Here is a 15,055-nt window from a genome sequence, read left to right on the forward strand (position 1 = left end):
GACTCAGGTGTGTAGAGAGAACACAGATGCCATGTTTGTACAGAAGACAGTTGCCACACCGTGGTTAAACGAACAGCTTTGGGACCCAGCAGACCTCTGTTCAGATCACAGCCCTGCAATATACTTACTGTGACTTTGGGTATAACCTTTCTAAGCTTTAGTCATAATTTATAATATGGGGATAATAATGGTGATAACCTCACAGGATTATGAGGATTAAAAGAGAGAGTTTGTGTAAAGCACTGAGCACATTACGTGGCAAAGAAAAAAAAACTTTAAAAAGGGATAGCCTCTATTAATTTAGTACTTTTGATCTCCATCATTTTTTGTCACTGTTATAGTATGATCTAATTGGATCATAGTGGAAGATACTTTTGGAAAGGTATGGAGGTAAAGACAGAGGAGTTTGCACTTGAATTTAGGTAATGGGATGTCACTAAAGTTTTCTCTGAGAGAAAGAGAGAATGAAAGTGTGTTTATGAGTTGTGTGTGTGTGATGTGTGTATGTGGTGTGTGTGTGGTGTGTGTGTTGTGTTGGCAAGAGCATTAGAAAGGGGGGGCTTGCTGAAAGCAGTGATTGAGATCAGTCTGTTTATACTGTGTAACTTGGGGGTTGGAGAGAAAAATAGATAAACCAGAGGGAACAAAACAGTTTATATAATTTTTAACAATTGAAAGGAAATCAGTAAGCAAAGAAAATATTTGAAGACAAATAATTATTTCCCTTGTTGGGTATTCATTGTGTGTCAGACACTGTGCCAGCCCCTCTGTATTGATTACTATCATTTCGTGTTCCTGGTAACTTTATGATGGGAGACTCTATCATTGTTTCCATTTCCCCGATGAGAAGTCAGAGGCATAAAGTGGCTAAGATCACACAGGGTGTGTAGAGACCACGAATACACCAATATCTGTTTTCACCTCTTTCCTGTAGTAGGAACAGTTCCATCTGGGCATGTGGCCCACACTTCCTAACCTCCTTTGCAGTTAAGTGTGATTAGTGACAAAAAAAAGTGTTGTGGGTAATTTCGGGGAGCTACCAGAAAGAGTTGGCTTATCCCCGCTGCCCCTCCTTTCCTTCTCTATTCCTCCTTCCTCCTGTCGTAGGTGAAGCTCATCTTAGACCGTGAACACCAGGGCTGCACCCTAGAAGTGGTGGAGCCTGATGCTGGAAGGAACGGGGTCCCTGTGAACTCTGGGGAGCAGAGCCTGTGCACCAGCCCACACTGCCAGCCTGTGGACATTCATGTAAGAGAGAAAAATTAGCTTCTATCTGGGGTTTTCTGTTACTTTCTCAGCCCGTCTGCCTCGTCACTACCAAAGACCACCGAGGGAAGAACTGGAGTTGGCCCTGGGCGCTCTGGCTCCGGAACCTGTTGTCACCACTGTGTATGCTCCCTCACGGTACTCTTTCCCTTGGCAGCCCTCAGATGTTCACTGGTTTTTGTAAGGAGCTGTTAAAAACTAACTCTGGTGTTGCAGCTCAGAAAGCCAAATTTATTGAGGGTAGGCACGTGTCCAGAAATGGATTCAAGAATCCAGTGGTGTTTTCTCTCAGCCAAGTAGAGAAACTTGAAAGCTTTGCTACTTTTACCTCCATCTAGACATGATTTCTTGTATTTCTTTTTCTTTTGCATGAATGGTCCTTATCCTGAGAAAGTCATCCTGCCACAAAAGGGAAGAAGTTGAGGTGTGGTTTGTTTGTTTTAATTATCAAGGGCAGTGATTAATTTTTGGCTTTTGGGAAAATGATACCACTCTTTAAGCTAAGGACCTATGTAGCTGTTACTAAGAAAAAAGCAAATTCTGGGGCTCCTGGGTAGGTCAGTTGGTTAAGCCTTCTGCTCAGGTCATGATCCCAGAGTCCTGGGATCAAGTCCCACATCGGGCTCCCTGCTTAGTGGGGAGCCTGCTTCTCCCTCTGCCTCTGCTCCTTCCCCCACTCATTCTCTCTCTCTCAAATAAATAAATAATCTTTTAGAAAAAAGCAAATTCTGGAAAACCATTGATAAAAGGTGAATGAACTATAATTATATGATTTTTGTTTTGAGCAATAACTAAAAGGTGTTGGAATTATAACAGTTGATCAGTTGCTGACAACCTGAAGTATTGGCCTGAATTTCTAAGAGGTTACCAATGTTATATGTTCATGGAAATCTTCAACCAGAAATACTTCCTGCAGCAAACATTTCAGTCATCATCATTACTTATAGAGACATCATAGTGATGAAGGTTGTGTAGACTTGGGCTGTTTTCAAATAAACTGGGTTTTATTTTGCCTGCACTCTGAACAGATTGAATGATCTGTATCTCAGAGACTAGTGGATAAAGATGTTGTATTTAATAATCAGTGGCAATATGATGCTGCCTCCTAGAGGATCTGAAGATCATATCGTTTTCCTAAGTCATAGTCTATACCAGAGCTCTTCAGACAAGAGCTCCTCATACAGTCTAAATTGAATTGTGGATGAAAAAATGTTCATCATCATTAGCCATCAGGGAAATCCAAATCAAAACCACATTGAGATACCACCTTACACCAGTTAGAATGGCAAAAATGGACAGGGAAAAAACAGCAAATGTTGGAGAGGTTGTGGAGAAAGGGGAACCCTCTTACACTGTTGGTGGGAATGCAAGTTGGTACAGCCACATTGGAAAACAGCGTGGAGGTTCCTCAAAAATTTAAAAATAGAGCTACCCTATGACCCAGCAATTGCACTCCTGGGTATTTACCCCAAAGACACATATGTAGTGAAAAGAAGGGCCATATGCACCCCAATGTTCATAGCAGCAATGTCCGCAATAGCCAAACTGTGGAAAGAGCTGAGATGCCCGTCAACAGATGAATGAATAAAGAAGATGTGGTCCATATATACAATGGAATATTACTCAGCCATCAGAAAGGATGAATACCCAACTTTTACATCAACATGGATGGGACTGGAGGAGATTATGCTAAGTGAAATAAGTCAAGCAGAGAAAGTCAATTATCATATGGTTTCACTTATTTGTGGAACATAAGGAATAGCATGGAGGACATTAGGAGAAGGAAGGGAAAAATGTGTGTGGGGGGGGGAATTGGAGGGAGAGATGAACCATGAGAGACAATGGACTCTGAGAAACAAACAGGGTTTTAGAGGGGAGGGGGGAGGGGGGAATGGTTAGCCCGGTGATGGGTATTAAGGAGGGCACGTACTGCATGGAGCACTGGGTGTTATATGAAAACAATGGATTGTGGATCACCACATCAAAAACCAATGATGTATTGTATGGTGACTAACATAACATAATAAAATTTTAAAAATAAATAAATAAATAATAAATAAATAAATAAATAGAATTGTGCAGAGTCTCAAAAGGACAATAAAATTTTGAAGATGTGAAATATCCCAATTAATAATTATATCATTTCAGTGTTGGGAACCAAATAAATTATAAACTGTATTTACATTTCTTCAACATGCTCCATTTTAGCTGCAAACAAAAATACTTGTCTTCTTTTCATGATTAGTCTTAATTATTTAATTTTTAAAGTTATCTTGAATCTTCAGGAACAGATTAAATAAAAATTAAGAAATTTTGATATACTGTGGGCAAGGTTTTTGCTCTGCTTTCCTAATCTAATGGAACTGTGACGGCTTACATTTAAGCATTTTAAGAAACATTGCTGCTAAATCAAAGTGAGATCTAGGGTATTTATATGTACATTTGAGGTACTGTGGTGTAATGGACAGAGCATGGACTATACAGTAAGAAATCTCCCAATCCTAATGCCATGTCTGAACTTGACTTTTGCAGAATGGGAAACATAACAGCTCTACATCTTGTTGAGAAGATTAAATGAGATAACATGTGAAATTCCTTATAAATCTTAAGGAACTGTCCAAATGTTAGATGTTATTACACTTGGCCTGTTTTTATGTAACATCTTAAATTTTTTTTTTCTTTAAAGCCTCTACTACATGTTTTAAATGCATTGAAGTCAAAACATACAGTTTTAAAAGGCCTTATTTCTCGGGGCGCCTGGGTGGCTCAGTTGGTTAAGCAACTGCCTTCGGCTCAGGTCATGATCCTGGAGTCTCCGGATTGAGCCCCACATCAGGCTCCCTGCTGAGCAGGGAGTCTGCTTCTCCCTCTGACCCTCCCCCATCTCATGCTCTCTCTCTCTATCTCATTCTCTCCCTCAAATAAATAAATAAAATCTTTAAAAAAAAAAAAAAGGCCTTATTTCTCAGCCAACATTAGAGACTCAAGAGAATGGACACACTTGGTTGAAACTTACTGTACCACTTTGGCAGCAAAGTTTAAGGCAGAAAAGTAAGCTAAAGATTTCATACTTTTGAGTTGAAAAGCAGTAGTTTTTCACCTTTAGTAATCTTTATACAGAATGAAAGCAAGTTGGAACTGGGAGAGATTCTGGTGGTTAGTTAAGCCAATTCCTTAATTTTGTGGTTAAGTGGACTGAGATCCAGAGATGAAGTGACTTTCTTAAAGCCCCATAACAAGCAGTGACAAAAAAGGCAGAACCTCTTGAATCCCAAGCCAATGTCCATTTCATTTTGCCATTATTTTTTTAAAAATCATTGATTTTAGTATTTGCAAAACTTTTAAGGTCATTTTCCAGTGTCAAGGGCCATTTGAAATTAAATCTGGCTTTAAAAGATGTTACCATTAAAAGATGTTAATAGCTTTTTGTTTTTGATCATTGTAATGTGGTTATATAAGAGGAGGTCCTTGCTCTTAAGATAAAAAAAACAATAATTACTGAATACCAGGATTTATGCTAAGTACTTTTTAAGACACTGGGATCTTTTCTTTTAGAACACGTATCCTTAAGAGAGTTGATCTCTTACCTCACTATGACATGGTAGACTTTTGGCCTCACAATGATTTTCTTATTCCTGTTTCTGAAATGTAGTTAGAAGTTATAAGAAATGGCCACTATGGGTCTCAAACTTGTCCTATCTTCTTTTACCATAATAAACTATTGAATGGAAAAAGTAATAATAATAAATAAATAAAAAGCTGAGAGTTTAGAAAAAGGTAAAAACCAGACTTAGTAAAGACCTCATTAATTTAAACTCCTATAAGGAACGTGAACAATGCCTGAAGTGAAATTTACTTTTGCTACCGGAATTCTTTATTCATTGCCTATGCAAACTAATGTGAGCAAGATTAGAAAGGGAATGCTTTAAATGGTTAAAAGAACAAAATGTTTCTGAATAGGCTTCAGTGGTTGGAATACTGATTAACATACATATAAGAGGCATGCTAATTGCAGACAGCCTTATCTGGTCATTACAGCAAGTTCCCCAAGGACCTTTCTGTTACTTGGTGGAACTTGAAAGTAATAAATTTTCTTTCTTTGTAATTATTCTGCAATTAAGAACTGCACAAATTTAAATCATTTTCTCATGGCATTGACCTGATTAATGAACTTTAAGCAAATAACTACACGTTTCCTGACATATAGTACATAATAGATACTGATATATAAAAAATTAAGATGGTGACTCAGTTTGTTAGAAAACCTCATTCTTTCTAGTTTTCCACATTACTGTTTTTACAATAAAGTTTAAAATCTCTTTTCCATTTTTTCTTATTGATCCACGTCTGAAGGTTCATATTGATCTTGTTCTTAACTTAATGGAAGTAACAACCTTCTTAGATCTCAGGACTAATGTTTTTATTCTTTGATGGAGCAAAGAATAAAGAAATTTGTTTTTCCTATTGATGTGAAGATTGAAGCCTTAAACAGAAAGGAGGTATCAACAGTTTCATTTTTCAGAGAATATAGCTCCTCTTTTAAATTGTGTCTGTTTTGCTTTTGTACATATAGAACAATCACTTATTAAAATGGTATGTTATTTCTCTTACCTAGAAGAAGACATTATGTAGTTATCATTACTATAGATATTGATGTGGCATCTTTTGTTAGCTATTGAAATATTCTTCTTGGATATCATTACCAAACATCTGATTGGTTGTTGTGCCATTTAATTTTTGGCCATGTTTTATTTTTCCTAGTATTAAAATAGCACAAAGAGAAATGAAAATAGCCTAAGGTCTGACATCACTGTACATAAGAAACTAAACTTTTTTTTCATTAGGTGGAAGGAAGGGTGGGATGGATTCTCTCTCATGTCTTTTCTACCTCTTTCTTTTTAGAGTTTTTATTCTGGTGGGATAACTTTTTGCCTGGATATAATATTTGGTCCTTGGCTTATTTTTTTTTCTTCTCTCCCTGTGTTTCTCTAGAACTCAGAGAAATACCACTTTGATCCTTGTTGTGCCCAGAAAATAATTTCCAACTATTTAACCATCTCTAGTTAACACACTAGAGAAGAGACCAAGACTTAAACTGCAGAGTATCGATTGTCTTCCCTCCATCACTCCGCTAGAAATTCCCCACCCACCCCAACCTTTCCAAGTCAGCATCAGTCTCCTTGTTTTATCCAAGGGAGGTATTCTGGTTCTTATTTAGATGTGTCTGTGACATCTGATACTAGCTACTCTTTCTTGACATTTTCTCCTCCTTTGATGTCCCTATGCTCATTCTCTTTTAGTTTCTGTTTTCTTTCTGTCAGTCATTTGTGCAGCCAGTTTTTATGGTGCTCTTTGCTAGGTCCTGGGGATTTAAGTGGTGAACACAGACACGTTCCCTACCCTCAAAGAGGTTCCGATCGAAGGAAGGAAACAGTCCAGTAAACATGTTCATGCTTTCATGACTTATGCAAGTGCTTCTGCCTACACTATCCCTTCTGTCTCTCTCTCTCTCCCTCCCTCTCCCTGCCACCCTCCCTCCTCCTCCCACTCTCCCTCTCTCTCTCACACACACACACACACACACACACACACACACACATGCCTTTTATACCTTATGCTCTTGAAGATTTAAGACAGAGCTCAGATATTAGATGAATTAATGCACAAATTCTTCCTTTTATCCCAAGGCCTAGGATTCTAATCTTGTTTTCCCATTTTCTTGCCATGTGGCCAAGGTGTAATTTCACTCTTCTGGAGCTTTTGTTTCCTCCTCTTAGGTGTGGTATAGCAATGGTCTATGTACCTCATCAGATTGCTGTGAGCATTAGATGAGCTAGTAATATACATCAAGTGCTGGAGAAACTGGAAAATTCTATAACAAGGCGAAATGGCTTTATTGACTTCAGTTTGCTCCCTTCTCCCTAGCTCTCTTCTTAGCTCTTTTTCCTCTTCTCTTTTCTTTTCAGAGGACCCTACAATAAGTTGCTTTTGTCCTAAAAATAGTGTATCTTCCTGCAGTTACCGGAGGGAATGTAGCCAATAATCTAATCAGAAAATACATAGTTTCTTAGTGACTGTAAACTGAAGTATTTTCAAGTCATTCTAAAACCAACCATTACAACCTGAATTTAATCTGTTTAACAAAAGAAAGCTGTTTCATAAGACCCTAAAGCAGATTTATGCTAAATAGTCTTATAAAATGAAAATGCCGTAGCATTAAATATTACTATTTTGCTAGCAGCAGGCAGCCCAAATGTTAATGGCTGGTATGCATTTGACAGCCTACTTAACCGTGAATTTTATTAGGACCATTTCTCAGAGCTGGAGTTATAAATGGGCTTATAAATGAGAAATTAACTGACCCTCTAGGGAGAAGCAGGTTCTTTGAAATCTTAATTAACCAATCACATTGAACTTCTCCTCTTTCAATTGCCAACACTTGGCTAAATGTTGAAGAAAACATTATCTAGTTGGAAAGAGCTTAAATGATGGGAACACCATTCTTTTATATGTTGAAATAAATATAATTGCAAAATGAAAAATAAAAAAAATAAAATAGCTTGTATTTGCCTTTTTAGATATTTTCTTTTGTCCATTGTGCTTTTAAAAAAAATCGCACTGTAAAACTAGGATTTAAAAAAATCATAAAGAAGTATAAAAAGCATAGGATTTTCCTCTCTATATCATTACTTGCAGTTATGACTTTTGAAATACTTTATTTTTTCTACACAGAAGGTCACAAATTGAGGCAATTTGTGTAAAGAAGTTAATTTTCTTTTTGCAGTGAATAAGCAATGAGTTTATTATACTCATTATTGTCAGAGTGCTTTAGTAACATGAAGTTTATGAAATAATTTGCCTTTTATTTATCAGTCTTTTTATTTGTGATTTTGTCTGAACTTTGATGAAGAGTTGGACTTTATGTATGCCCTGGCATGTAATTACCAACATTTCATTTTTCCTATACCTTTCCCTAATTAATACATATTCTCACACCCCAAGTGATGAACCTCTGAAAGTCATCAAGCATTATGTATATAATTCATTTACCTCAATCAAAATCACCTTTCAAGCAAAAAGATAAGATATATTTAAATAGGAAACTCAGTGAAATTTAATATCACAATCTGTCAATTTGTTTCTTATGTTTCCTTATAAGGGGTTAAAAATGCCAGTATTTGTGTTTTATAACATTTTTCATTAGGGATTTCAAGTCAGCATAAGACTGTAAGTATAGGAAGTTACAGATTTTTCAGAAAAAAGAAAAAGGCCTTCTTGGCTTCTTGCTAATATATTTCTTTATTCTTATGCCTTCCCTTACCCTTAGTTTCACAAATTTCATGTGGAATTTCCTCAGGATAAAGGCAGTACTTGCATACTACCCTTAGATAACTATTTATTCCTCCTTGAATTTTACCCAGTTACTCTTTGATTATTTTACATCGATCTTTCTGAATTTTTCCTGTCAAATACTTCCAACTTTTCAAACTATTTGTTCTGTCTTGATTCTTAAGGATTGATTCCCAGTTCATATAACTGTGGACACTTGACTTGCAGTTTTAAGAGAATACTTCTTATCCCCTTTGCTGTTAGTTTTGCATTTTTTTCCAGTTTTGTTGAGATGTAATTGACATTTAACATTGTATTAGTTTAAGGTGCACAACTTAATAATTTATGTACATACTGTGAAATGATCACCCCAGTAAGTTAATATCCATCTCCTCACATGCTCACAAAGTTTGTTTCTTATGATGAGAACTTTTAAGATGTGCTCTCTTAGCAACTTTCAGATATACAATACAGTATTTCTTATTTATTTGAGGGAGAGAGAGAGAGAGTGGGAAGTAGAGGGAGAGAGAATCAAGCAGACTTCATGCTGAGCGCAGAGCCCAATGTGGGGCTTAATCCCATGACCCCTGAGATCACAACCTGAGCCAAAATCAAGAGTCGGATGCTTAACCGACTGAGCCAGCCAGGCGCCCCTCAAATATACAATACAGTAGTATTAACTATAATCACCAGGCTGTACATTAGATCTTCAGAACTTATTAATCTTATAACTAGAAGTTTGTATCTTTGATCACCTTTTTTTTTTTTTTTAAAGATTTTATTTATTTATTTGACAGAGAGAGACACAGCGAGAGAGGGAACACAAGCAGGGGGAGTGGGAGAGGGAGAAGCAGGCCTCCCACCAAGCAGGGAGCCGGACGCGGGGCTCGATCCCAGGACCCCTGGACCACGACCCGAGCCGAAGGCAGACGCTCAGCGACTGAGCCACTCAGGCGCCCCTATCTTTGATCACCTTTACCCATTTCCCACCTCTACTCCCACCCTCCACCTTTGGCAACCACTGATCTGTTCTGTTTCCATGAGTTTGGGTTTTTTTAGATTCCACATATAAGTGACATCATACAATATTTGTGTTTCTCTGTTTCACTTATTTCACCTAGCATGATGCCCTCAAGGTTCATCCATGTTGTCACAGATGTCAGGATTGCCTTCTTTTTTATGGCTGAATAATGTTCCATTATGTATATATGCCACATTTTCTTTATCCATTCATCTACTAATGGCCACTCAGGTTGTTTATGTATCTTGGCTATTCTTTTTTTTTATTAAAGATTTATTTATCCATTTGAGAGAGAGCGTGCACACACGAGTGAGGGGAGCGGCAGAGGGAGTGAAAGAGAGAATCCTCAAACAGACTCCCTGCTGAACACAGAGCCCTATGTAGGGCTCAATCCCAGGATCCTGAGATCATGACCTGAGTTGGACACTTAACCAGCTGAGCCACCCAGGCATCCCTGTTTCTGTGTCTTGGCTATTCTAAATAATGCTGCAGTAAACATGGGGCTGCAGGTATCTCTTCAGATAGTGATTTTTTTCCCTTCAGATGCATACCCAAAAATGGTAATGTTAATTTTAACAAAATATAGATAAATTGCTGCACATTAAAGTGATGTCTAGAAAAGATAATTGATTTGGTGGAATGAACATATTTGGTGAGAATTTAGTAACCCTTTTAATTGAATCTCTTTTTCTAGAGACAACATTATATTTTCTGAGATACGTTCTTCTACGTTATGTTATAACTTTCTTAAAATGGGTACTTCAACCAATGTGATCTTCTTAAAATCTTTTAAGAGGAACTTACAAAACTAAGATGGTTCTGTGATCAATCAGTTTACATTCTCTTAGACTTACGATTACTTGGAAATTGTCTTCTGCTACATAATTTTCATACATACACTTATTAGGTTTTCCAAAATTTACTACTGAATGAAAAAATACAGATATAACATAGTCATTTACTTAAGTCTAATTTCTAGAAAAAAAGTATCAAGTCCTCATTTTCTAACATTTGCTAAGTCGTCTTTCAGATCTAACAAGCATTATGTCTTCTGTGTGCCAAGCACATTTGCATAGGTATCACACTTAATGTGAGCTGGAGGAATATGTTTTGGCTAGAAGGCATAGCGTGTATGTGCAAAGAAATGTGATTCTAATGTAGCATGACACATTAGATAGGATCAGAGAGCTTTTAATACTAACCTGTGGGAAGCCAGTTTGGAGAGTGGATGACAAGAGGCTAAAATGATGGGGCAGGGCAGTGCTCCCTCTGGGGGCAATGAATGGCAAAGGAAGTACAAAGGAGTTTGGACTTTATTCTTTGGGCTAGTTGTCTTTGGATGGGTTTTAGTGCATTTGTGAATCTTTGAAATTACATGCAAAAGTGTGTATGTGTGTGTTAGCATACATATGCATATGGACATTCATATACATTCTTGCTGGGGAAAGGATCTATAGTTTTCATCAAATTCTCTAATCTCACAAAGTTAAGAATCCCTGCAGTAGATATGACAAAGCCATTTAGAGACTCATAAACATGATAATGGGATAGGAATTGTTGCTTGTTTGCTTTTAAGAAAAATCATTTTGGCAGCAAGACCAAAGGATGGTAGAAGTGTTAAAAGGTTATTATAGGACCTTGTCTCACACCATATGCAAAACTTAACTCAAAATGGATCCATGAACTAAAGGTAAGTGCTAAAACTGTTAAACTCTTAGAAGAAAACATATGGATAAATCTTAATGATCCTGGATTTGACAGTCTTTTCTTTTTAAGATTTTATTTATTTATTTGACAGACAGTGAGAGGGGAACACAAGCAGGGGGAGTGGGAGAGGGAGAAGCAGGCTCCCGCTGAGCAGGGAGCCCGATGCAGGGCTCGATCCCAGGACCCTGGGATCATGACCTGAGCTGAAGGCAGACGCTTAATGACTGAGCCATGCCAGTGCCCTGACAATGTTTTGTTAGATATGAAACTAAAAGCACAAGTAACAGGGGTGCCTGGGTGGCTCAGACGGTTAAGCATCTGACTTCAGCTCAGGTCATGATTTCAGGGTCCTGGGTTTGAGCCCTGCATGGGGGTGGGGTCCCTTGCTCAGCATGGAGTCTGCTTCCCCATCTCCCTCTCCCGTTGCCCCTCCCCCCACTCATGCTCACCCTCTCTCTCAAATAAGTAAATAAAATCTTAAAAGCACAAGCAACAACAAAAAAACCCCATAAATTTGATTTCATCAAAATTTAAAACTTTTATGCATCAAGTGGGAAAGTGAAAATACAACCTAGAATGGGAGAAAATATTTGCAAATCATCTATCTAATAAGAGTCTATTATCCAGAATATAAAAAGAACTCTTACAACTCAATCATTGAAAGAAAAAAAATCGGTTCTGCCTCGCGGCAGCCGCCCCCTTCCACACGATCACGCTGAGCTAGTACCCGGCTTGGAATCCGGCCGCAACCTCAGCCGCGCCTGCCGCCTTTCACCGCCTCTGGACCATGGATCCCCGCAAAGTGAGCGAGCTTCGGGCCTTCGTGAAAATGTGTAAGCAGGATCCGAGCGTTCTGCACACCGAGGAAATGCGTTTCCTGCGGGAGTGGGTGGAGAGCATGGGGGGTAAAATACCACCTGCCACTCATAAAACTAAATCAGAAGACAATATCAAGGAAGAAAAAACAGTAAGAAGGCGGAGGAAAACATAAAGACAGACGAACCATCAAGTGAGGAAAGTGATCTAGAAATTGACAGTGAAGGTGTGATTGAACCAGATACTGATGCCCCTCAAGAAATGGGAGATGAAAATGTAGAGATAACCGAGAAAATGATGGATCAGGCAAATGATAAAAAAGTGGCTGCCATTGATGCCCTAAATGGTGGTGAACTACAGAAAGCCATTGACTTGTTCACAGATGCCATCAAACTGAATCCTCGCTTGGCCATTCTGTATGCCAAGAGAGCCAGTGTCTTCATCAAATTACAGAAGCCAAATGCTGCCATTCGAGACTGTGACAGAGCTATTGAAATAAATCCTGATTCAGCTCAGCCTTATAAGTGGCGAGGGAAAGCACACAGACTTCTGGGCCATTGGGAAGAAGCAGCACATGATCTTGCCCTTGCTTGTAAACTGGATTACGATGAAGATGCTAGCGCAATGCTGAAAGAAGTTCAACCAAGGGCCCAGAAAATTGCTGAACATCGGAGAAAGTATGAGCGAAAACGTGAAGAGCGAGAGATCAAAGAAAGAATAGAAAGGGTTAAGAAGGCTCGGGAAGAACATGAGAGAGCCCAGAGGGAGGAAGAAGCCAGACGACAATCAGGAGCTCAGTATGGCTCTTTCCCAGGTGGCTTTCCTGGGGGAATGCCTGGTAATTTTCCTGGAGGAATGCCTGGAATGGCAGGAATGCCTGGGTTCAATGAAATTCTTAGTGATCCAGAGGTTCTCGCAGCCATGCAGGATCCAGAAGTTATGGTGGCCTTCCAGGATGTGGCCCAGAACCCAGCAAATATGTCAAAATATCAGAGCAATCCAAAGGTTATGAATCTCATCGGTAAATTGTCAGCCAAATTTGGAGGTCAAGCATAATAATGCCCTTCTGACAAATAAAGCCCTTGCTGAAGGAAAAGCAACGATCACCTAATGGATGTTGCAATAATACAAACCAGTGTACCTCTGACCTTCTCATGAAGAAAGCTGGGGTGCTGTGAAGAGAATCCCTACCCCTCTGCCCCACATGCAACTGAAACATTCTATAGTGGTTTGCCATTAGGGTAGTCATTCAGATAATGTTTTCCTACTAGGAATTACAAACTTTAAACACTTTCAAACCTTAAAAATATTTAAAAACATATTAAAAGGGTGTGTTAGTCCCTACATTTTTCTTTACTAATCATTTCAGTTTTTTTCCTTTGGATTAATTGGGCAAGGAAGATACTTCAGTGTGGAAGATTTATTGCTCAGTTTGAGTGAAATAAAGGTTTATTAGTGGGAGGCAAATATAACATTTAAATAGATGAAGTTTGAGTTGGAGATATGGTTTCTGAGGCATTTTGACTTGTCTTCTTAAATGCTTTATTTTTTAAACACAATTTATTTGGATAAAACCATTGGGACCACCAGTATTGCAGTAGGACCTGGGTAGGGACCGGAAGTGCTTGGCAGGGCAGCAGCAACCTTACTCCTTTTATATAGTGTGCACCCTTGTGCAGATGCATTTAAATCTTACACTGTGGTGAAGGGATGATTTTTATAATGCTGCAGTAGAATTGGATTACTTAGCTGTGTTCTTGTCTGATATAGAAAATAAATGTTTGCATTATATCCACATAGGGGAAATAAGGGAATACTTTTCTTTTTATATTTCTGTGTTTAGAGTGACCTTCCTGGTCAGAAAATACCCATCTCTTCGTGTGCTTTCTACTTGTTTTCACTTGCCCCCCCCCATACTCTTTTTGGGCTAAAGATAGTCATTTTTCACTGGCTTCATCACTACTGTATCATTCACAGCATAATTGTGCAAGTATATGTCATGCTGGGTTTAATATGTAATATAGTGATTATGTAAGGTAATACTCATAACAGCTGTAGTTTCTTACTTGGCCAAGTGATTTCATATTTAAATTATAGGTTTCTACTTTGGTGAAATCTTACCATGTCAAAAGATGTTGGAAGGAGGGATTCCCTTTGGTGTTCAGTTTTCTACTTGGGAAATACTGTTGCAGTTGGAGTTTATCTTACATTATTCATCTTCGTAGTTTGGAGAGTATGAGGTTTGAATTCATTGATATACATAGAGGGGAACCAAACTTCTTGATCCAACATGAATTATAAAATTGATGAGATCCGTGGTTCTTCATTTCGGGGTTGATGAGTTGTGCTCCTGTTTGGCTCCTAAATACTGCACCATATCCCCCACCTCTCCTTTTTCTCCCTCCTTCTTCTCCAAGGATAAAGAAATGATAGATTTTCTGTTGTACATTCAACTCTTAACATTAATAATTAAGACTAAGTCCAGGCACTATAACAGGAATTGCTAGGGTTCTGCCTGTCTTTCAATTTAAAGTGCTGGTGTTTAAAAACAGTTTCAAGGGTAGGGATGAGACCCTCTGTACTTTGCTTATTTTGAAGAATCAGTGGTAGGAGCAGTGAAAAAAATTCCATGGAATACATTTTTGAAGTAGCACATTTCTGAAGTCATAAGTAAGTTGATTTAGGTTCTAACCCTTTGCTGTACACAAGCAGATAGAAATGCATCTGTTTTATGAGTGAGAAGAGGCTGTATGCTAACTGAGCATGCTTTTTAAACCCATTAAAAATACTCAGCATATAAACTTGGGTTTGAGCTTGCCAGTGGTTTTTTTTGTTGTTGTTGTTAATGTGTGTTCTCTCTCAGATTTTCTAATGTGTGCTGTGAATAACTCAAGAAGACCAGTTCCTTTTAGGTTC

The 15,055-nt window shown here is 38.3% G+C and overlaps 1 protein-coding gene and 1 pseudogene across 3 annotated transcripts in view; both read left to right on the forward strand.

Moving 5' to 3' along the window:
* Positions 1–15,055, forward strand: part of RABGAP1L (RAB GTPase activating protein 1 like) — a 782,624-nt gene that overhangs the window by 405,801 nt on the left and 361,768 nt on the right. The window lies entirely within an intron of this gene.
* On the forward strand, positions 12,046–14,480 carry LOC116625079 (annotated as a pseudogene). The gene has a single exon (XR_004297999.1). The product of XR_004297999.1 is annotated as a hsc70-interacting protein-like (transcript).

The sequence above is a fragment of the Phoca vitulina genome, unplaced genomic scaffold (assembly GCF_004348235.1).
Source record: "Phoca vitulina isolate PV1807 unplaced genomic scaffold, GSC_HSeal_1.0 scaffold73, whole genome shotgun sequence".
Lineage (NCBI taxonomy): Eukaryota > Metazoa > Chordata > Mammalia > Carnivora > Phocidae > Phoca > Phoca vitulina.